This window comes from Aedes albopictus, chromosome 2, assembly GCF_035046485.1.
Source record: "Aedes albopictus strain Foshan chromosome 2, AalbF5, whole genome shotgun sequence".
Lineage (NCBI taxonomy): Eukaryota > Metazoa > Arthropoda > Insecta > Diptera > Culicidae > Aedes > Aedes albopictus.
Window position 1 is genome coordinate 156,965,420 of NC_085137.1, and position 25,260 is coordinate 156,990,679.

General features: G+C 40.4%; 1 protein-coding gene across 3 annotated transcripts in view; it reads right to left on the bottom strand.

Moving 5' to 3' along the window:
* LOC109424232 (neuroguidin) overlaps positions 1 to 25,260 on the bottom strand; it is a 151,217-nt gene that overhangs the window by 85,636 nt on the left and 40,321 nt on the right. The window lies entirely within an intron of this gene.

Sequence of the window (25,260 nt, forward strand, 5' to 3'; positions counted from 1 at the left end):
AAGAACAGCCTATTATCGAAAGAAGGTAAAATATTCTATGAAGTTATCAATTTGTTCGCCGAAAACTGCACAATACTTGAACAGCCTTTGACAGGACGAATTGAAAGTTAGCCGTTGTTTTTACCTTTTCCAACAATTTTTGCCAAAAACTAGTTTAACAATGAAACTAGAAAGAATAGTCTATGTTTTAAAGATGGTAAAATTTATGATTTTTTTTTTGTTTTTATTAATGTGTATTTTAACTTGAATGCTAATTCTACACTCATTTATGAATTGAATATCAGCAGTTTCAGCGCCAAAAACCATTTTAGCAATGATACTAGAAAGAACAGCCTATATTTAAAAGAAGGAAAAATTGATGGGTAAAATATCAGTAGATTCAGCAGCAATAAAGTATCTTCGTGCCTGTCACACGATACACACATGCAGAATGGTCATTTGCAGAAAAAGCTCTCAGTTAATAACTGTGGAAGTGTTCATAGAACAGCTGAGAAGCAGGCTTTGTCTCAGTGGGGACGTAACGACAAGAAGAAGACCCAATGACCATTCGGCCTGATGACCATTCGGCCTAGTGACCATTCGGCTTAATGATCATTCGGCCTAATGACCTTCGGCCGAATGGCCTGACACCTTTGATAAAAAGAAGGTATATGATGAAACATTTAGCAATTCGTTCGCCAAACAACAACGTGGATAGAACAGTCATATTTTAAAGAAAGAAAAAAACTCTGATGTTGCTAGCAACATAAACGCTTGAAAGTTCAATCTATTTATGTGACAACGATGGCTTGTTGGTCATTACGCCTAATGTCCATTCGCTCTTATTTCCACTTATTTTGATCTAATGACAGTCGGCCTAGTGTCCTTTGGCCTGACATTCAGAATTCTTAAGAACAGCTTAGCTTAAAGAAGGCAAATATTTTTTTCCAGAAAAGTATCATATTTACAACAATAATCACAGAGCTATGGTGATTATGATTGCGTATGAATCGGTGTAGGGGCGAGTAAAGTTTAGCAGAGAAAATAATTATATGCAAAATATTAAATTCCGCGAAATGGTATTCCGCGAAACAGTACATTCCGCGAAAAGTCATTCCGCGAAATGGTATTCGGCGAAATGGTTCATTCCGCGAAATGTTACACCGCGAAAAAAAATTCCGCGAAATGGTTTTCGGTAAAATGGTATACAACCGATATTATGCGATAAATTAGGTGCAATTTGATGAAAAATCGTCATTTTTGTCACCTTGTCAGCCCCTGCCCAGCGAGGGGTCCATCAATTTAACCCAACCAAAGTGATGTTCATCTTTTTTGATCATATTCTAGCGAATAAGCAAGAAAAAAATAAAATCCCAGACTTTATGTAAATGGCGGCCCGGTTTCAGCGAGAATTACTCCCATGCAATATGGGTGTATATTTCGAAAGGGATTGATGAGTAGAACTTAAAAATAAATATCCGACGCCATTTTTGAAAACCAAAAAGGCGGACCATAACCCAAGATGGCGGCCACGGAATGGTAATTTGAGCTATAATATCACGCAATATTGGGATCTATCCATCGGGCTCGATGAGTGGAAATCAAGAATCGATATATGAGTCATTTTGTAATCCAAGTTGGCGGACGATAATTCTAGATGGTGGACCATAACCCAAGATGGCAACCACGAAATGATGGTTTGAGCTATGATACCATGCAATGTGGGTATCTATCAATCGCGCTTGATGAGTAAAGATCCTAGAGGGCAGAGAAGGCGGTTAGGTGGACGGTAAGACGGTAAGGATTAGATAAGATGAGATTTTCTCGAGATACCTTCAGGAGTTCACACCGGGATTTTTTTACACATTCCTCTTAAGAATCTTCCCAGGATTCTTAATGCGATTTCTTCAGACGTTCCTTCCGGAATTGCTGTAGGGATTGGTCCTGAGATTTCTTCATAAATTTCTGCAGGGCATTTCCTTAGTAAATCTTGAAAGGATTCTTTTAGCTATTCGACATTCCTTCAGGGATTCGTGCTTGATCTTTTTCAAACAATATTTCCGGAGTTCTTGCTGTAGTTCTATAAGGGATTCTTCCCGAAAAGGATATGAAAAAAGATAGATTTCTGCCAAGATTTAGGCAATCCTAGATTTTTTAGGTGTTCGTGCCGAAATTTCTGATGGGATGAGAAAAAAAATGAATATTTTCCCACAGTTTTCACAATTTTAAATTTTTAGGAGGTGTTCAAAATTTAAAAAAAACATACATATGAACAATCTTTGAGATAAAAGTCCAAGTTAAACGATTTTTTTTTGGAAATCAGAATTTTCATTCTTTATTTAAAAGATTTTTAAAGCATCCCCAAAAATAAAGTTATGTTTATTTCGAACAGATTATTTTTAAGGTAAATGTGAACGTTTATAGTTCATTTCCGATACAGTCCTTACTTCCGGGATTTCTTCTATAGTTCGTCCTGCTGAGCTTCCAGCCGGAATTCCTGCTATGATGATTCCCTCTAAGAAATCCGTCAGGGATTCTCTCTGGGGTTCCTTCAGGAATAAAGTTATAAATCTTTAATGAATTCTTTCAGAAATGCTAGCCGGCATTCCTTCAGGGATTCCTGTTAAAATTACTTCACAGATTCCTTCTGGTATTCTTTCAAAGATTTCCATTGTTAATTGGAAAATCCTAGTTGAATTGGTTAATTCTAGTTTCACAAAACTTAGTGTAGAATTTATTAAAACCTATCTAGAATTTGAAACCAAATTAAATTTGAATTCTTACAGTTCCTTAAAGAGGTTAGAAGTCCTAAGGCCTAAGATCTAATATCGTGCAATTAAAATCACTATTAATCACGAAGTAAGAGGTAGTTCTCATGCATTAGGCCAACACACCCCCCCCCCCTCCCCCCGAACAGCTGGCATTCCTTGAAAAATTCTTCTCGTTTTTTTTTCAGGAAAATTTGTCGGGATTTCTCCCGGGCTTTCTCCCAGTAATTCCTCCCGGGTTTTCTTCTGTGATTCTTTCAGGGATTCTAGTTGAACTTCCAGCGCCATGACATTACTCACAGGATTCTACCTGATATTCCTCTAAGAACTCCTTTAGGTAATCCTCCCGGGATTCGTTCAGAAATTTCTGCCGGAATTGCTTTAGAAAATCTTGAACTGACAAGTGTTCTATGTCGGTATTCCTTGAGGGATTACTGCTGGAATTTCTTCAAAGATCCCTTTCAAAATCTTGTAAAGAATTTCTCTAAGGGCTCCTACTTGGATTGCTGCAAGGATTCCTCCTTTTATTCCTTCAAAGATTCTTTCGGAGAATCTTGCGGGAGTCTTTCGGGTATTCGTGTCAGGATTCCTGCTCGGTTTTTTTGACATTCCTCAAGGGATTTCTCCCATGTTTCCTCTTCAATTATATTGTCAGGACGTCCTGCGAGCTTCCAGTCGAAATTTCTTCCTTGATTTCTTTGAGGGTCTCATCAGGGATTCCGTAGGGTTTTTCTTCCGGGATTTATTCTGTGACTTTCTAGGGATTTCTCCCGGGAATTAATGAAGGAAAACTTCCTCCAGCGTGAGTTATAGCTCATGAGAATGGGAGAATAGGAGAAAATAGAAAACTTTCACCTACATTTTGTATCGGATACAGATTTTTGGAAATAGTGATACAGATTTTTCAAAAAATCATCTGACATCCCTGATTGTGAGACACCTTGGGCGTTTACGGATTAACTCCTAGAAGAATCCCCGATGAAACTCCAAGAGTAACTCGGTAAACAATGCAGAAATTCCTGTGGGAACTCCTACAGAAATGCTTTTGCTACCTCTAGATAAATTCCTAGTGAAGCTCTCAGATGAACTGCTAGTTGAACTCCCATTGGATCCCCAAGAGCCAAGAGGAATTTTCTATGGATATCCTAGAGAAAGTCCTGGTTGAACTTCCAAATGATAAAAAGAAATACTCTTGCTAGAATTTGCGGTGGAACTTCTGTAAATCGGAAAGAAAGGGAAACTATTTTAAGTAATGAATGGCCGGTCCAAACTACTTCAAATATAGCGTACAGTATTTGAGCAGTGCATTCAGATAGTGCAGACATATTCAACTAATTTCGGTAGAAATGGTCCTAGGCAGACATTTCATAAGAATCTCTGCCGAAAATTTGCTCATGGGGTTGGCCTGAAACTGTATTTTTGTCAGGAAATCTATTACAATCTTTTGGAGATCTGTTCGTTGAAGAATTCTTTCAATTCCACTAAAAGTACTTGGAGAAATTCAATAATCAAACTCCGAATGAAACATTTGTTCGGGAATATCATACGACATTCTACTAGAAATTTCTCCTGGATCTCTGCCAAGAATTGTTTTAAGGAATTATACAGCAAATACTTCCTGTTGCCGCCAAAATTTCTCCAGCTGATACAAATGTTTAAATAAGTTTCAAGAAACTGTTTCGAACTAACGGAATCCAATTCCTTCAGGAATCTTTTCATCTAGCTAATCCAGGAAACATCTTCACATAAAACTTCTGTAGAAGTTTCATTACAAATACCGTTGTATAGATTTTCCTAACAACACCTTCGGTAGTGGAACTCGATCCGAACCATCACATCAGGTCCACTCCACTAATTAAACGTGAAAATATCAATTAGTTTTCTTTATTCCGAAATATTAAGAATCACTATAGAAACTCAAGGCAAACGAACATGAACTCAGTGGAAATAATTAGGTCAAAACTATGTAACAAAATGAAACAACAAGCAATTCAAGCGTTTGAATTAGTGTTCAGCATTCACCCCTTAGACGTGAATGACATATCTCTTTATTCACATTTGCTTATGATTTGGCAACTTTCTTCACGGCAGCTCCATGGTTAAACTTAATCGTCTCAGTTTTGATGACTTTTGTTTTAGTAACACCGGCACCAGTGTCCGCTTTCTTCGCTTTGATGGTTTTTTTGGCGGCCATCGATGATCCAACCAAGGCCAGAATCATGGCTACAATGGTGATGAGGTGGAAAAGCTTCATATTGGAAAGATTTTGGGAATGTTCAACTGCGTTTCAACTGCAAGACTGATACTGATTTGATGGAGGTGTGCGATGAGTATTTATATGAAAGTTTCGAGATTGCCGAGACCAATGACAATAATTGTACAGCTGGTGCCGTTCTGTTTGAGGAACTTTCTTTTTTAAATTTGCTCCAGAATTACCTACAACAAGACATCGCAAATACAGAACACTTGTGCAAACAGCGCAACGTATCAGAAAAAAAACAAACCCATTCTGAAAATAACACCAAAATATTCGCAACTTAGGTATCGATCTTAGTGCCGTGGAAGATAACGAACACTTCAGCATAGATGCAGATGGTCGATCATGCAAATCGAAGTTGATGTTCCGTGATTGATCAGAGCTAACGAAATTTAAATGAGAACCAATGAATTCGAGATTTAAACACTAATAAATTTAATAGTAGAGTCGGCCACGCCCTTACCAAAAAGAAAAAAATGAAAATTCGTTTCGACAACCGTTTTTGCCGGAGACCGAGTACATCTCTGCATTTCCACGGTCATCTCGGGAAGCAGTTCTTGTTAGTAGGACTGTGTGAAGTTTGAATGTTGAAGTCACAAAAAATAACATTTCCACAGAATCTGTTCAATTCTACCCCACTGTGCACCGGTGTGGATGTGGAGCATCTCTCAAAAAATGACCACCTCACCCTTTTTCCGGGATGATATACATACTCGCCAAACTATTTCTGTATTTGCGTGTATTGAAAAGCAACAAAAAAAAGCACTGTTGTGCAGCACCGCGCACAGTTTTTGCATTGATGATCCCGTTATTCGTTTTTTCTTGTTTTGTTTGATACTTTTTCGCTGCATGATTTGTTCGGCATTCGGCTTGATCAGCAGCGCACACCACCCGATTTAAGGGTGGTGGAAGGTGCCTGTCAGAGTTTGGGCTCAATGCTTTATCTGGGATGCATGCAGCAGCAGCAGCATACGAGGCGAGGTCATTTTTGGCGACTTTTTGCATTAAATTAATAATAAGCTGGATCGGGCGCGTTTGACGTGTGCGACTCGGTATTATCATATTTTCAATTAAATTGATTGCACGGTACATTTTATAATGTCGCTTCTGAAACATGGCGATTGGAGACAGAAAAAAAACACTTCGTTTATTATACGATAGGTACGGAATTCGCTTGTCATGTTAATGTCGTGTGCACGAGGAAGAGATCGAATGTTCAATATTAAAAAGGATTGCTGGTGTCCGGATTCTGCGATAGATGTTCGTTATTTTTGTACTTGATGGCACTTCAGATGCAATAATATGCTGCTTTTTATCAAGCAAATCTTGTTTTAGTGTTTGATTTTGGGATGTACGACAAAAACTTGAAAAAGTAGCTTCCTATTAATTAATAAAGCTAGCTGATAGCTCAGTGAAATAACATAAGATGTACCTCATTTCATTCATTTAGTGATGATGATGATGATGATGATGATTGTGTACCCACCATCAGCGCAAGGATTACCTATGGCTGCAGAGTCATACCGAAACGGAATGATCTACCTGATGGTTTGTTGTAGCAGGGTAAGCTAAATTCACTGGAGACCTTCGGAAAACAACATGATAATTGTTATCTCGTGACAAAGTCTGGCCACCCCACGAACATTTGCCCGGAAACCAGTTCATTTAACTTCCTTAGGCTACCCCTCCGAAATCCCCATATATGTCATGTTCAAATATAAAAAGTAATAATAAGGAACGAACTCACCGGGTAATCCTGACCAGCTGGTTTTCTATGTTTGGCTTTGGTCTCAGCATTTCCGAACTCGGAATAACGACGGACACGAGCACCACGATGCGGGCAATGTGGTCTCTTGCCACCGAGCCATCGTCGATCGTTTATACAAAGTGTGAACAAAAAACACAAGGAAAAATACGAAAACGCGGGAACGACGAAATGCGGCAAGTTTCAGCCTCCGCGCCCTGCTTGTCACTGACGACCGTCGACCTTTCACTCTTCCATCAGCGTTCCACCCAAGTACGAACTAAAAACACAAAGAAAAATGCAAAAACGCGGTAAAGATGAAATGCGGCATGTTTCAGCCTCCGCGCCCTGCTTGTCACTGACCTCATTTCATTCATTTAGTTGACATCAAATTCATGATAATACTGAATCAACAATTTGCCGCCATAATTCTCGATTTGCAGCTGCAGCTCTCCAACGTCGGTCACGTCCAACACTCGCCAGATCACGCTCCACCTGGTCCGCCCATCGTGCTCTCTGCGCTCCACGCCTTCTTGTACCAACCGGATGGTAAGCAAACATCAACTTTGCAGGGTTGTTGTCCGGCATTCTTGCAACATGCCCTGCCCACCGTATCCTTCCGGCTTTGGCCACTTCCTGGATCCTGGGTTCGCCGTAAAGTGCAGTGAGCTCGTGGTTCACCCTTCTCCGCCACACACCGTTCTCCTGTACGCCACCGAAGATCGTCCTTAGCACCCGTCGCTCGAAAACTCCGAGTGCTTGCAGGTCCTCCTCGAGCATCGTCCATGTCTCGTGTCCGCAAAGAACCACCTGTCTTATTAACGTCTTGTACATGGTACATTTGGTGCGGGGGTGAATCTTTTTTGACCGCAGTTTCTTCTGGAGCCCATAGTAGGCACGACTTCCACTGATGATGCGCCTTCGTATTTCACGGCTCACGTTATTGTCAGCCGTTAGCAAGGAACCGAGGTAGACGAATTCTTCTACCACCTCGAAAGTATCCCCGTCTATCGTAACATTGCTGCCAAGGCTTATCCTGTCTCGCTCAGTCCCAGCATGTACTTTGTCTTAGCCGCATTCACCACCAGTCCAACCTTTGCTGCTTAACGTTTCAGGCGGGTGTATTGTTCTGCCACCGTTCCAAATGTTCTAGCAATAATATCCATGTCATCCGCAAAACAGACAAATTGGCTGGATTTCGTGAAGATCGTCGTCGTTGAAAAGTAGGCAGGGAAGTCCATCACCTTGTCGTAGTCCCCGTCGAGATTCGAATGAACTGGATAGTTCACCCGAAATCCTTACGCTGTTCTGCACACCGTCCATCATTGCTCTTATCAGTCTTGTCAGCTTACCGGGAAAGCTGTTCTAGTCCATAATTTTCCATAGCTCTGTGCGGTCGATACTGTCGTATACCGCTTTGAAGTCGATGAACAGGTGATGCGTTGGGACCTGGTATTCACGGCATTTTTGGAGGATTTGCCGTACGGTGAAGATCTGGTCCGTTGTCTACCGGCCGTCGATGAAACCGGCTTGGTAACTTCCCACGAACTCATTTAATTTAGGTAAAAAACGACGCAAGATGATCTGGGATAGCACTTTGTAGGCGGCATTCAAAATGGTGATCGCTCGAAAGTTCTCACACATTAACTTGTCGCCTTTCTTGTGGATGGGACAGATTATCCCTTCCTTCCACTCCTCCGGTAGCTGTTCGGTTTCCCAGATCTTGACTACTAACTGGTGCAGACAGGTGGCCAACTTTTCCAGGCCCATCTTGATGAGTTCTGCTGCGATACCGTCCTTACCAGCCGCTTTGTTGTTTTTGAGCTGGCGGATGGCCTCCTTAACTTCTGCACCAACATAGTCATTTCCTCCGCTGCCTTGGTCCTCCGTGCCTACATTCTCTTCGCCATTCAGGTGCTCGTCGAAGTACTTATTCCACCTTTCCATCACCTCACGTTTGTCCGTCAGGAGGCTCCCTTCCTTATCCCTGCAAATTTCGGCTTGCGGCACGTAGCCTTTGCGGGATGCGTTGAGCTTCTGGTAGAACTTACGTGTTTCCTGTGAACGGCACAGCAGTTCCATTTCCTCGCACTCCGCTTCTTCCAGGCGGCGCTTTTTCTCCCGGAAGAGACGGGTCTGCTGCTTCCACTTCTGTCTGTAACGCTCCACATTCTGTCGGGTTCCATGCTGCAGCATTACCGCCCGCGCTGCATCCTTCTCCTTCAGAACCGCTCTGCACTCCTCGTCGAACCAATCGTTTCGTCGACTCCGTTCTACGTACCCGATTCGCGACTACGAAGGTTGATGAGCCGGGAAACACTCTTTCTTCCTACGGGGTTTCTTATGGGAATATGAGTGAAAAAAAGCAAAAAATCTTCCCTCCTTCACTTTCTCACAGAAAACCGCAAACAAAATCATCACCTTCGTAGTCCCCAATAGTGCTCTCGGCTGCGTTGTTGATGGCTGCTTTGACTGTACTCCAGCAGTCCTCTAGAGGGGCCACATCGAGCACACCCTCCTCCGGCAACGCTGCCTCGAGATTCTGCGCGTATGCGGTGGCGACATCCGGTTGCTTCAGTCGCTCTAGATCGTAGCGGGGCGGCCGCCGGTACTGTACATTATTAATAACGGAGAGTTTTGGGCGCAGTTTCACCAGCACCAGGTAGTGATCAGAATCGATATTAGCGCCACGATAGGTCCTGACGTCGATAATGTCGGAGAAGTGCCGTCCATCAATCAGAACGTGGTCGATTTGCGATTCCGTTTGTTGTGGTGATCTCCAGGTGTCACGATACAGGAGGCTGTGCTGGAAGAAGGTGTTACGAACGGCCATGTTCTTGGAGGCGACGAAATCGATGAGGCGTAGGCCATTTTCGTTCGTCAGCTGGTGGGCGCTGAACTTTCCAATCGTCGATCTGAATTCCTCCTCCTGCCCTATCTGAGCGTTTAGATCCCCTATGACCAGTCTTGCGAATAATCGCGACAATCACTTGAACTGCTTTCTGGAGTCACCCTTCCCAAGGTGATACGAACCAGCTAGCATGTCACTCCTGGAATGACAAACATGTTGTGGTTTCCACCCTTCGCAGCTTTGCAGCGATAGCAGTTGCTGAGTATGCTTCAGGCGGGTTGCGAGAGAATCAATCTCTCTGAGCAACGATGCATAACGGGCGAAGTGAGAGCGTTTGCCGTAGCCAGGGCGAACTGCGTGGTGCGCTCAATGTGTGTGTTTATACTGAGGTATGCAAAACGAATGGGATTTGTGACGTAGTACCGTGCTTGTGCCAATACACGTGCATAGTTTTACATGCTGTTGCGCGTGCATCTGCTTGAGGCGACGGAGAGAGTCATGACACTCACATGAGCCGTATCCAAGTCAGGATGATTGTAGCAAAACAAGGGTGACCGGGTGACTTTGATGGGATTCTGTCTTTTCTGGTGTTAGCGACTGTAGCGCAGTTTCGTGTTCGAAAGGAATCGGTCAAGAAACTTCTTGAATGATTCCTGGCAGAAACTTTCTTCGGTGACTGCCATTTGAACTGTCATTTCTTCGCTACTGCGTACTGCGATCGAGGAAAAACCGGTTTCTTGAGCGATTCAGGCAAGGAATTTCTCATGCATCAAGATAGCAAGATAGGCTGAGAAATTCCTTCTGATCTGCAAACAGCGCTTGTAGAAAGAGCGAATCAGAAACCGCAGAGACAGGGTGATAGAAGTTTGGTGTTTATCAGCTTTTTTGTGACTTGTACGCTTATGCTTCGCGACACTGCCTATGATGATCTTGACGTCGTGGTTTGGGCAGCGGTCGTACTCGCGTTCGAGCTGCGCGTAAAATACGTTTTTGTCATCATCAGTACTTCCGGAGTGAGGGCTGTGCACGTTTATTATGCTGATGTTGAAGAATCGGCCCTTGATCCTCAACCTGCACATTCTTTCGTCGATCGGCCACCAACCGATCACGCGCCTCTGCATGTCGCCCATCACTATAAAAGCTGTTCCCAGCTCACGTGTGTTGCCGCAACTCTGGTAGATGGTATGATTACCTCTGAACGTTCGCTCCATAGATCCTGTCCAACACACCTCCTGCAGCGCTACGATTCCGAACCCGCGGTCCTTCAGTATATCGGCGAGTATGCGGGTGCTCCCGATGAAGTTGAGAGATCTGCAGTTCCACGTACCGAGCTTCCAATCGCAAGTCCCTTTTCGTCGCTGTGGTCGTCGCCATTGGTATCGGTTCGCATTCTTCTCTTGTTGATTTTACGGTGCTAGTCTTTTTACGGCTGGCTCGCAGGGCCTGACACCAACCTACTAACAGAGGGAGTTAGGCTTACCTTCCCGGAAGCTACGGGTTCTGCATTGGCATTAGATGTACCTAACTCTCCCAAATCATCATCTTTTTACAATTAATTCTCCCCAAATTATGAAAATATTCAGTGTAATTGTAACTCTTTTTTTTTTCTTAAATCTAGGCACCCAACTATGATCTGATATATTGATAGCTAAGGTCCTCAAAAAAATCATCAAGTATCGCATCAATTCTGCTGACGATCGACTGTAATCCTTTTGAAACATATTCTTCGAAAGGCAATTAGGTATTATTTTTTTATTTTATTAGACTAATTTTATAAGGGGTTTTGTACCGGCTAGCCCGAGCAGAGAAGAATATCAAATTCATAACAACAGAATCGCATAGCCTGTTTTTATATAATAACTAGCTGTCCCGGCAAACGTCGTACTGCCTGCCTACTGTGTTTTTTGACGTGCAGCTCCATTGGGACGTTCCCCGCAAGGTCATTTGTATGGGAGCCACCCGTTCCAGAGACCGGAGAGGTCTCACACCAAGCTAAGAACAGACAGACAGACAGAAATTCATTTATATATATATATATATATATATATATATATATATATATATATATATATATATATATATATATATATATATATATATATATATATTTGTTATAATTTACTTATCAAAGTATTATTTTTTATAACATGTTTTGCTGGGCAATCTTATTTTGCTATGATCAAGTTATTGAGATTCATGCACGAAATAACATTTCAATAATAGACTTTGCTGTAGACCAAGTTTAGTTATCATCTTACTATTGGAAATGTACAAATATGTGATGAACGGTATCTGCCGGGCTGCGAACAACCATAGGGAAGCTAGAATAATAAGCCCCGGTGAGAACCTTGGTAAGCTGACAAAAAAGAGGGTTTGTTTCTGCAAACCTGAGCGTCTGTCTTCCAGGAAGAGCAACTCACAACAGTGCAGAATGAGAATCAAGGATCCATTCTTCAATTTCAGTACGTTCACAGCCCACATTGAAGATGAAAAATACGCATTCTACGCACAGCTCGAACGCGAGTACGATAGTTGCCTAACCCATGACGTCAAGATCATCATAAATGACTTAAACGCTCAGGATAGCCAGGAACGAAAACGGCCTACAAATAAAAACATGGCCATATGTTACACCTGGACATCATCACAGTAGACGGAAACGACCACACGGTGCTTCATTTACCGTTATTATAAAATAAAATATACCATCAAAACCTGAAACGCCATTCTCTTTATTCATCTATCCTACACCTCTGGACAAATTTTTAAAATCATCGTTGGGCGAAATTTTGAGTTACGCCCTTTTAAAGGGCCTAACCTCTAAAAAATCGAGTTTTGTATAGAATAACACCACATTTCGTGACAGAATCGTGAATTAAAGGCATCAATAACAGAAATTATCATGAACAACATTGAAATTTGGTAGTATGCATCCATATGAATATCGGTGTAGTGCATTTTGTATCAAAATTTGTCATTATGTCAATATACGGTAGAAGTTATTATTTATTCAGTTTCGTCAAACAACGTAGACTAGTACATATACATACAGTTTTTGTTTCATTTCTTAAAGCTATAGTACATATTGTTAATAAAATACATATAAGAAAATATATAAATAGTGTATGCTGGTGGATGTGTGTATAATTTGTGCTTTTTAAATATTTTAGGTACTACTACTGATGCTATTTCTAATAGTGTTAAAATATTTCTTTAAATTATGCCGCGACATAGTTAAGTCAATAGTTTCACAGTGTTGATTATAAATGTTCATGATTTGATTCAAAGGTTCATTTTTGGCATAGTTTGTGCGACTATGGGTAGTTTTAAACAAGTGTCGATTTCGCAATTGCCGTGAGGGTATGTAAAAGTTTAATTTTGATAAGATTTCAGTTGAATCAATTCGCTGCGAAACGATGTCGTTAACAAATAAAACCATTGCAGTTTCACGACGCTGTTTCAGTGTTTGGATATTGATAAGCCTACAGCGCGCTTCATAAGATGGAAGGGGAAATGTAGTCCAACCTAATTTTCGAAGAGCATATAATAGAAATTGCTTTTGTACTGATTCTATTCGATCGATATGCTTACTTTGAAATGGGGACCAGAGAATGTTACAATATTCCAGAATTGACCTAACATAGGCAACATATAATGTTTTTATTGTGTAGGGGTCGTCAAAATTAAAGCTAAAGCGTTTTATGAAGCCAAGCATGTTATTTGCCCTATGTATAATGGTATTGTAGTGGTCATTGAAATTAAGTTTAGAATCTAAGATTACTCCTAAATCCCTAACTCTACTATATTTTTCCACATACTGATCTCCTAAGGAAATTGATATGTTTGGTGTGTTTCGTTTTCTGCTGAATGATATTAAATTACACTTTTTGATGTTTAATTGTAGTAGGTTTTTCGAACACCATGTGTGAAATATGCGAATTTCATTCTGAAATATGTTGATGTCTTCTTGATTCCTTATTTCCATATATAGTTTCATATCGTCGGCATAAATAAGCACTTTTGTTTTCTTCAGGATGAAGGAAATGTCGTTAATGTAAAGAATAAATAAAAGAGGACCCAGATGGGAACCTTGAGGCACTCCTGAAGTGACTTGAATGGGATGTGATGTTTTTCCTTTGACTTTTATTATTTGTTGGCGGTTTGTAAGGTACGATTCAAGCCATTTAAGAAGTCGGGGTTCTATACCCATTTTTTGCAATTTGAAGAGTAGCATTGGAATATCAATGCGGTCGAATGCCTTGCTAAAGTCAGTGTAAAGAGCTTCTACGTGATTGCCATTATCCATTGCAGTCAATGAAAAGTTAATGAATTCCAATAAATTTGTAGCGGTTGAGCGCCCTTTATAGAATCCATGTTGCATGTGCGTTATTCTATTCTTAATTTGAGCAAATATATTTTTATTGATTATTGCTTCGAATAATTTAGGAATGCACGAGATAATGGCAATTCCACGGTAATTACGTATGTCAGATTTTTTGCCAGATTTGAAAATAGGTACCAAAAAAGAGCTTTTCCATGATTTGGGGAAGATACCTGTTTCGAGAGATTTTTTAAATAACCAAAATAGTGGCGTGGTGAGCTCCATAGCCAGATTCTTCAAAAATACTGGAGGAAGACCGTCGGGTCCAGCACCTTTAGAAGCATCTAATTTTTTAAGTGCGTTCAAGATTTCGTGTACCGTCACTTCATTGTGAGTTATATCCACAGGAAATTCAGGGATATATTCAAAAAAGTCTCGGTCACGGTCATGATCTGAAAAGGTGGTGTAAATGTCTTGGAAAAATAATGCAAATAGGTTGCATATTTCGTCTGGATTGTTGCCTACGTGTTCATCAAGATTCATAGAAGATGGAAAATTGTCAGATTTAAGATTAGTTTTTACGTAATTGAAGAAATTCTTAGGGCAAGACTTTATTTCATTTTCAGTTTTGGCATTGTACTCTTCAAATGCGGTGTCAATGGCAAAATTTAGTTGATTAGCAATGTCTAAATATTTTTCCAAATTTTCATCGCAATTATTTTTTTTGTAAATTTTATGCGCTTTCTGTTTGCGATTTTTCAAATTTTTTATTTGTTTATTATACCAGACGGGATATTTAAAATTGACATTACGTCTTTTTTTCTTTTTAGGGACTTCGTCATGAATAATTTTGAAAATAATGTTGTAAAAAAGATTTACAGCATTTTCGACATTTCCTTCATTCCGTAGTGTTGATTGCCAGTTTATATTGTCTAGTCTACGCTTTATATTGACATAGTTAGCTTTTTGATATTCAAAGACTTCTTCGTACTCAAAGTCGTTGGGATTTTGGTGTCCATGAATAAATATTGATAATTCGATTGCTGTGTGAAAAGCTTCATTTTTCGACAAGGGATTCAATGATTCGCTCACGCAAAAATCTTCGTAAATATTAGTGAACAAGAAATCCAAATAACAATTGTGTTGGTTTTTTACATGATTTATTTGATTGTGGCCTAAATTAGCAGTTTTGTCAAAAATAAACTGCAGTGTTTCATTGTCTCCAACGACTGGGAGTAAGATACATTCATTTTCAGAGTCCTGAATGAAGTCTGCTTGGCGTTGGTTAAAGTCACCATAGATGTGAACTTTAACCTCGGGAGGAAATTGCGATAAAATTTGTTCAGCTGATTGAAAAAAAAATGTCGTAAGTAGTTTTATGAGCGTGATCTGGGGGAAAGTATACGGAGGCAAACACGTGAGTTTCGCCAGAAATGCAAGATTTCACCCAAACATGCTCAAAGTCTTTGCATTTAGGTGCTGAAATAATTTCTGAATTGAAATTATTCGAAATTGCAATTAATACTCCTCCACCAGACTTCTTTTGGGACTAGGGATGTAGTACCGGTAGTACCGGTACCGAAAATACCGGTATTACCGACCAATTTTTGGTACCGTAATACCGGTACTGCCTGAGCCTTGGAACCGGTACTTTCGGTACTGATAAATCTCTTCCGAAGTGCTGAAATCCGTTCATTAGTATAGTCAATATGCAATGGAAATATTAAACAATAGTAGTTTACGCAACAAGGTGCAGAATGACGATTTTTACAGCACGAGTCGTACATTTATCCAACGAGGCTTGCCGAGTTGGATAATTACGACGAGTGCTGTAAAAATCGAGTTCTGCACCGAGTTGCGTACAACGTTTTTTGCAAGTTCATAAATTACCGCTTGAGGATAGTTTTTAACAAAACTTTTGCATCAAACTGCACACTGATGATCAAAGTTATGTTTAAGAAAATCTGATCATAGCAGGTTATACTGTGCAGTTGTCACAATTTTTCGAAACTGCGTCCAGTAAGCATCAAGAATTTGATCAAAACTGAAAACAGTGCTGTAATGGTTCATTACGCAACGCAAATCAGTGCTGTAATGAACCATTACAGCACTGTTAATTTGGTGTGGGAAAGTAGGCCTTTTCCTGTCAGATTTGCGTGAGGTAAAACAGCCTATTACGATGAGAAATTGCAAAAAAACATTTAAAACCAAGTACCTTGACAAACAAACGTTTCATATATGCAACATTTCTGCAAATCCAGGATATCATAGCAATGGTTGGTTTAATGAACGTTGAATTTTGGAAATGGATTAACTAGCTTAGAATAATACTTGTAAGCTTAGGGTTTCTTGTTATTTCTTCAGTTTTTAGAATCCGTTGATAGTATCATCAAGGAAAAATAGTATAATCTTCTTCTGTCTTCACCTTGCAGCTATCTATTTTTTGTACATGTAAGGTTAATCCTGTTTCATTTTAGACTGACTAAGATACTGCCTGTGAAACTGCGCAGAAGTTAAACCATAGCTCCAAAATCAGCTTCATACAAGTAATTTCTTTTTTATCTATCTATACTTTTTGTTTAATTTTTTATTTTCTGGATAGCTTTTATGACTTCCCTGAAAACCGAACTACACAAATGCCTGGTAAATTGTAGATTTTCTGTGCAAAACAGATTACTCTTCATTTTAGTGAAAAACTTCCCAGTACCGGTATTTTACCGGTACTACCGGTACTGTAAGCCTCAGTACCGGAATACCGGTACTCACCAAAAGTGGTCGGTACTGCGACCCCTATTTGGGACTCCAGAAAATTTCTGTCTTCTCTGAAAACGTTAAATGCACTTCCAAAAACTTCTTCACTTCGTACGCTTTCATCCCAGCTAGTTTCAGTTGCTAGAATAGCCGAAAAGGAAGAGCTTAAAATGTTTTTATAAATTTCCTTCATTTTGGCTGGGCTTTTCATACGATTGAAATTTTGACAATAGATCAGAATTTCAGTCGCGTTCTGTTGTGAAGACGGAGAAGTATTTGGAAGATTAGTCATACTTACAATACTATTCTGCTTAGAAATATTTTCGTCGTCAATTGCAGCTACTTCATCGAAGTCTGTCAGCGGCGTTGAAAATTTATTGGTTGAGAGAATTTATGAGCCGCGTCCCTTGCGTTTTGAAGACGTTGAATGCGTTCACTAGAAAGGAACGCTCGATGAGACTGCAGGTCTGCCATGGCGTCGTCCCGTGGGATGCCGAGCTCTTCGTGAACGCTCAGGAAAACCTCGCGCAGGTGAAAAATGTCCGCTGGTAAGCCTTCGGCCGCTAGCATTACAGCTGCACTGGTTTTGGTGATTCCGCGAATACATACTGAAGGTGGTTGGTTGGTCGTGTAAATATGATAGATATGTGCGCACAAGATCCATAATTTTAGGATCCCGGAGTCGTGCTTTCAAGAAGCGCTGGTCACCGGCTGCAGATTGTTCAGTAAGTCGAACTATTGGTGGACGCATTGGGTCTAATTGTTGTTGTTGTTGTTGTTGTGGTGGTGGTGGTGGTGGTGGCGTCGCAGTTCGAGCTTGTTGCCATTGCTGTTGCTGTTCGTGCAGTGATGATGATGCACTTTGGTGTATTTCTGTTGGCGCGGTGTCGGTAGGCTGCCTAAGCGTTTCGGCTCGGTATGGATTAATGGTTTCTCCCTTCTTGAAATCGATGAATTTGGGAACGGAGAGGGCTGCGATGGGGTGGTCTGTGTTGGAGGGTGGCTTAGAAAATTGAACCTTGGCATTGGCTAGAAGCTGTTTGTCAGATCCAATACGTTTGCTGTTGCATTCATTGTGAAGTGTTCTGCGTCGCTTACGCCTTCGTCTCGCCTTTTCTTCATTTTTTTCCTGGTGGCGGCGAGAGCGCATTTTAGCGTCGTACTCTGACCAATCGCGTTTCCATATTCGTTTGCTGCCAAGCATACGCCAGCTGGGAACTGGTTCGCAGTTAAGCAGTTCAGTTTCTAAGTTGTTCATAGCAACCGGATCTGAGCTGCATGGTTTTGGCGCAGACAGTGCCTTCGCCATTTCTTCCATTTGCGCCTTTACGGTGAATGCTAGAGTGGAATTCGCATCCACTAGGTCGTCCCTTAACTCATTAATTAGTTTAGGCAGCGAACAGTCAATTGATTCTGCTATTGATGCTGCTGCTTGTGTTGCGGTTGTTGTTGTTGTTGTTATTATTGTTTCTACTGCTGCTGTTGCTGCCAGTTTAGCGGCCTTTTCTATCGCCATACTGCTGTCTGCGGATGATGTGTCGAAGAGCGCACCCATTGTAGTTTTTAAGTCGGTGGCACACTTTTTGTTGCTGCTGCTGACGCTGGAAATATTTTGTATTATTTCCTTGAACATAGTTTCAATTTGCTCGAGTATATTGTCATGCGTGGAGCTGAGACTTTTGAAGTTGGTCTGCAGTTGATGATTAGCAGCCAACGTGTGTCCTATATTTTCTGTCATGCCCCGGAGGGAGACAGAGAGATGTTTTATGTCAAGTTCCGTGAGGAACTGCTCCTGGCAGTCATGACATAGAGGCAGCATAAATGTGCTAAGTACCTCTTCATGGTTCCGTTGGACACCAATGCAAGCAGCATGATATGCCCGCTTGCAGGTACCGTGGCAACGCCACAGAAAGCGATTGTCATTTTTCATTTTCATTTTCATTTTCATTTTGCAGCATTTGGTGGGGCAATGAGAGCGCAAGTCAGTCCAAAGCCGATGATAAGGAGGGGTAATGGCTGAATAGTCTTTGCTGACCACATAAACGCCATGGGATAGGAAAAGGGTATTTTGGTGTGGGATTAGGGTGTTGGTACAGACTTGACAATATCAATGCTATTCAGATGCAAAATAAGTTTAAGGCTCAATAGTGAATCGCATACCTTCCAAAACCAAAAAACAATAATTCACAAAATACCAAGCAAGTCATAGAAAGAAAAAGCGCCCGATTGTTTATTTTGTCAATTATAACAAACGGAAACTTCTACCCTCTCCGACTCGCCAGTCACCCCGGAAAAAATGTCCCTTCAGTTCTGGAAAATATATTATCCCCAATTAAGCCTTTAATCGAATTGTCCGCGTGGTCTTGTAGTACCCCTGCTAGGTAAGAATCAGTCATTGCCATACATATTAAATGCTAGACATGACCCCATGGATAGCATTTGCATATGTAAAAGCTTTGCTGATGTGACTTTCCTATTAGGCAATTCTCTCATCTCATGTTTGTCTTCAAAACCTTATCAAGCTTAGAAAATTGAAGTTGATAAACAATACATTACAAGGTTCGAATTCCCATAGAATGAGATCATTCATTCGCACTACAACACCATAGGAGATAATACCACATTGGCTGATTACAGTACAAATGTGAAAAATCTCCCTTTTCCCCCTATCCGCAACCCGGGGACGCGCCCTGTTGGATTTCGAAAGCCTCGGAGAATATTACAAACCTTCAATGGCATTCCCATAAACTAACCCACATTGCCCATTCAGGGGTCTGACTGGGCCTATTACCCTCCCTCAGTTTGTAATATTCTCTCCAACTTGGAATTATATTTTCCCGACACATAAATGACTTCGACAAATGTTCGCCTACTATGCAGCGTCATGATCAGTATAACTATATCAGATGACTTGAAGATCTGATTCTTACAGAATTGTTTGCCATTGATTATACATTCAGCTATTCCAATCATTGCTGCAAAGGCCATCGACCACATGCCTGAAATCAAAGCTTCCTGGAAGATATAATCCAAGCCCAGGGAGAAAGCGATTGTCATTTTGCGTACAATTCACAATTCCACACTTCATGGCACACGCGGTGGGTTAAATAAAAAAAAAAGTCACACGGCGGCGACGTCGATGGGTAAGACAAATGACAATTCGCGTGAGGCGAAAAGTAGAGAGGAAAAAAACACTAACACAGGTTCGCGCGCGAACGGACCCGGGGTCAAAAAATTAAATAATAAGTTATGTTTTAAAAATATTTACAAGCGCGCTGTTACGCACGTCCGAACTCAAAGGTGGTTCGACTAAGAATGTTAGGGCCTATAGAAAGCAAACATTACATTGGTGTAACAAATTCAATTAAAAGTATATTGTATTGTGATTCCATATGTCAATAGATGTTCATATTACTGTCAGTCATAGCGATAGTGTTCGCATACATATCAGCACCAACATTTCAAAAGGACGTAACTGATCTTCAACACAATATCTTCCCCCATAGCAGATCGAATCTCATCTTTCCCAGGACACCAACAACCACTATCGGAAAGAATTGCATTTCCTCCGTCCAGTAGTAATTATACATTGCATCGGAGAGATAAAGGTTTGGTTTCGGCAAGCAGTTTCGCCATTTCGAAATGTTAGCACCGTTATGTTAAGAGTGTACACTCTCCATACAGCAAATCTGCCTTAAAAACAATAGTCAAAATTTGACAAAAATATTTAATATGAGCAACCACAAAATAGATACAAAGAAATATGTCTATGTGCCACATATCTTAAGTTAATAGAAATTCAAAATATCGAAAGGTCAAAAGACAAAAAGTCGGAACAGGCAACAAATAATCAAACATAATATTCTGGGTGAAAATTCTTTCTTCTTTTAAAATATGTAGGTAAGACCTTTTGTCCCTACCAGGATTCCTGATTTCCACTTTTCATCTTCTTCCCCATTCGAAGACAGTCAGCAGCGAACGGTTGTCGCTTGAGTTCGTGTGTGTGCTTGTCAGCGACGACAGCAAACTTCGGCGAACGGTGGGAAGCCACACTTGGAAATTATTCATTCGTCCACATTCGCATCGCAAGCGAATGCGATTCGTGAGTGATGCGATTGATATTGTGCATACGAATTATTGATGTTTTCGAATTATTTTCTTTGCTAATCTAGCATTAAATTTTCAGCGACAATACAGTAAAAATGTATGCATTACATGCAGAAATTCTCTTCTACTTATGATAACAGCCGCTTCGATCGCCCACCAGTATTCTTCACCATTCGCCATTCATTCATTCGCTTGCGATCCAAACTGCGACGAATGGCAACGAATATTCATGTCAAGCAGATGGCTCATCGCTTCCCACTGGTGATGGGGTTGCGTGTTTGATCACGACGATCCGTTTGCTGTATCTTTCTCGATTCGCTTCAGCAAAGAGGAGTGAATATGAATGGAGTGAGGTGAATATACCGATCCTTGGTCCCTACTAATTTAAATTTTCTTCGACCTAGTGTCTTTCATTTTTTATTTAATTCCTAGAGCAGCATTTGAAAAGGGCCCAACAGGTTTTGTGCCTTTTTTCGAAATCTCTTCGAGGGCCTAACAGCAGCCCGCCCACGCGAATGAACACCGTTATCCGAAAGATCGATGTTTGCTCTATCTGAAAACTGTCTTAGTTTGTGTGAATATAAGTTGATGGGGGCTCAGGAGCGACGTGTGAAGTCATTGTTTACCAATGCTTGTATGCCCTTTTCAAATGTTGCTCCAGATTTGTACGAATTATCTTTTCAGTTTCAGCATTTCAGAAAGGCGTAACTGGTTGATGATACGGCTTCTTCTTTTATGGATGTAGATTGCATGTCACCCCTCTAATGTAAGCCATCGAAAGAGAAGCATTTTTTTGTCTGGAAGTGCCACGCTACAGCTTTGAATAAAGGTGTTGTTTTGGAAAGCAGTTACGCGCTCTTGAAATGCTGAGACTGAGAAGACGAAACGTAGAAATGCAAAAAAAACGAAAACAATATTGCGCGTTTCGCCGTAGATTATCGCACAAAAATGTTCAAAATCATATCGTGTTCGTGTCTTCTACCATAAATGCGCAAAAATAGCTAATGATTAACCAAGCAGAAGACACCGAAACGATTAAATCGATTAGGTCGAAAAAAATAAAATTAGTAGGGACAAAAGGAGGGACCTCCATATTTAAAAGAAGAAAAAATTTTCATGCAGCATTTTATGTGCGATTGTTTGAAACCTGATTCGACTTTTTGTCTGTTGGCCTTTCAATGTTTTGGTTTTCTATACTTTTAACTTAAGCCGTTTGGCACACAGACATATTTCTTTCTGCTTAATTTGTGGTGTTGCCCATATTTGACTATTGTTTTTAAAAGAGATTTTCTGTATGGAGAGTGTACGCTCTTCATATATCGGTGCTAACATTTCAAAATGGCGAAACTGCTTGCCGAAACAAACCTTTATCTTTCCGTGGCAATGTACGACCACTACTGGACGGAGGAAATGCAATTCTTTCCGTTAGTGATTTTTGGTGTCCTGGGAAAGATGAGATACGATCTACACTCAGAAATAAAAGTATACACGGAATTACTATTATTTATGCATTTTGTATCGGCATCTCTCTCACTCTCTTTCTGTTTTCATGCTATCTGCTGCTTTGCCTGGGTTGATAAATCAATTTACTTCAACCCAGGCCAAACGGCAGATAGCATGAAAACAGAAAGAGAGTGAGAGAGATACGGATAGAAGATGCATAAATAATAATAATTCCGTGTATACTTTTATTTCTGAGTGTTTAAAAATCAGTTACGTCCTTTTTAAATGTTGGTGCTGATATGCATGTGAATACTATCGCTATGACTGACAGTAATATGAACATCTATTCACATATGGAATCACAATACAAAATACTTTTAATTGAATTTGCTACACCAATGTAATGTTTGCTTTCTATAGGCCCTAAGAACTTCTATCGTATATTGACGTAATGACAAATTTTGATACAAAATGCACTACACCGATATTCATATGGATGCATACTACCAAATTTCAATGTTGTTCATGATAATTTATGTTATTGGTGCCTTTAATTCATGATTCTGTCGTAACTCAAAATTTCGCCCAACGATGATTTTAAAAATTTGTCCAGAGGTATAGGATAGATAAATAAAGAGAATGGCGTTTCAGGTTTTGATGGTATATTTTATTTTATAATAACGGTAAATGGAGCACCGTGGACCATGTTCTGATTGACGAACGGCGCTTCTCCGACATTATCGACGTTAGGAATTTAAGTTTTTGGTAGAATTTCCTTAGAAGAAATGGTTTTCCTCCAATATCTTTTGATTGTTTGATTTTTTCGGAATACTTTGTTTTGAATACTTTTTATAATTGTAATATCACATATCTAATATCACACATTTTTGCGAGAAATCAATGTATTAAATAAAGCCTATTTCCGGGTGTCACGCTTTTTTTTCAAATTTAATTATAAAATATATTTAAAACTATAAGAGATATGAATATGGTTTGTTCGGCAAGGCTGTTCTTGTTCAGAATTAAGAGGTGTTCAACTTTATAGAACATGTTATTGCTCAATATACAAACAATAAAAAAGATGGGCTTGGTGGTCTAGTGGCTATTGCTTCTGATTCGTATGCAGATAGTCCTGGGTTCAACCACTGGCCCGTCCTTTTCCTCCTACTTTGTATCTTTCTATATACTTTTTCCCTCCACTCTACATATTGGACTCATGATTGTATACATGTAATATGTTCTTAGTCATCACTAGAACTAGAAACGGTTGAAAAGTTATTTCTCTTATTTCCAACTTTCACAGTACAGTGTTGATCTATCAGATAACGCCTACGAGTTATGCAATCAAGCGAACTGTGCCGCATTAGCTTCATCGTAATAATTGGGGCGGAATAAAAAGGTACGAAACTGATAACATTCATTCGAATCACACAAGTCTATCACCTTACGCTTGGCATCCACGCACCAATGTATGACCCTCTGACAGCCATACCCTAGGCCATATGCTACCAACACTCCGCATGATATCCGCATGATTTTGTGCAGACGCAGAGGTATATTCGGTCTGCTGTAGATACAAACGATTGCAATCATCACTTCCTTCTCCTACAATGACCTGCAATCTGACGTTGCAGGCACCATTGTTGCCTCCGAGCGCTCGGCTGTGCGGTCTCGGCAAAAGAATGAAAATTAGCCGAGCTCAATCGAGTGTGTACAAAGTGTTAAATTGCTGATTATTATATTAACGTTTCGATTACATTTAAGGATGCTTTACACAGATCTTTTCCCATTTGATTGTTGTGGAGTGTTTTTGGAAGGAATCGTAGCCATAAACGTAGGTAATTATGAAGATGTTTTTCGATCGGCTTTATATTCAATGAATACGAATTGACTGACCGCGAGCCGAAATATGCAAAGATAAGGAAGGGGGCCTTTTGACGGATGGAAAGGGTGGTACCACAGCTGAATTCGTCAAGATGGGCCCAGAAAAGTTGGCCATCTGTCTGCACCGGTTGATAGCTATCAGATCTGGGAAACCGAACAGCTACCGGAGGAGTGGATGGTAGGGGTAATCTGCTCCATTCATAAGAAAGGTGACCTTTTGGAATTTGAGAATTTCAGAGCGATCACCATTTTAAATACCGCCTACAAAGTGTTATCCCAGATAATTTTCCGTAGTCTGTTACCTAAAAAAATAATTTCGTGGGAAGTTAACAAACCGGCTTCATTGACGGACGGTCGACAACGGAACAGATCTCCACGGAACCGCAAATCCACCAGAAATGCCGTGAATACCAGGGCCCAACGCATCACCTGTTCATCGACTTTAGGGTGGCATACGACAGTATCGACTGCACAGAACTATCACGAACGAAAACTATCCTTTTCATTAGAATCTCAACGGGAACTGCAACAAGGTGATGGACTCTTATGCCCGCTCTTGAACATCGCTTTGAAATGTGTAATGCAACGAGCCAGGCTCAACGGCCAGGGTATTTTCACAAAATTCGGTCAATTTGTGTGCTTTGGAACGTTATCAGAGCTGTACAGTATACTGTACACCCACCTGAAACGCGAAACAGCAAAGGTTGGATTGGTTGGATAACAAGTTCAATAGGCCTTGACTAGTAAGTCTATCTCGGGACCCACGTTTTGTATTTCCATTCCGAAGAAAAAACTCACATTTTGAGAGTTTGTCTGGAGTGGTATTCGTATTACAGCTTTTTGGGAGAATCCTTTCTTCAAAATCAGCATCTTAACTAATTTTATAAATATTGTATGTAACCAATATAAATATTGTTGCAATCAGTCATTGAAGAAGGGAAGGTATGCATCTTCACAGTAGATTTTTCTATAAGAATAAGAGAATGCTGGGATAAGTTCAAATATGAGTGATTTAGACCGGACAAGCACGCAGCACACTGAATTAAATTGCTGTTCGTTTGCATAGCCTTGACCATTTACTATGCTGATACGATTTATCACTCATCATCTACAAGCATCGGTACAAAAGACCAAAGTTTCCAACTGTTTCCTGTA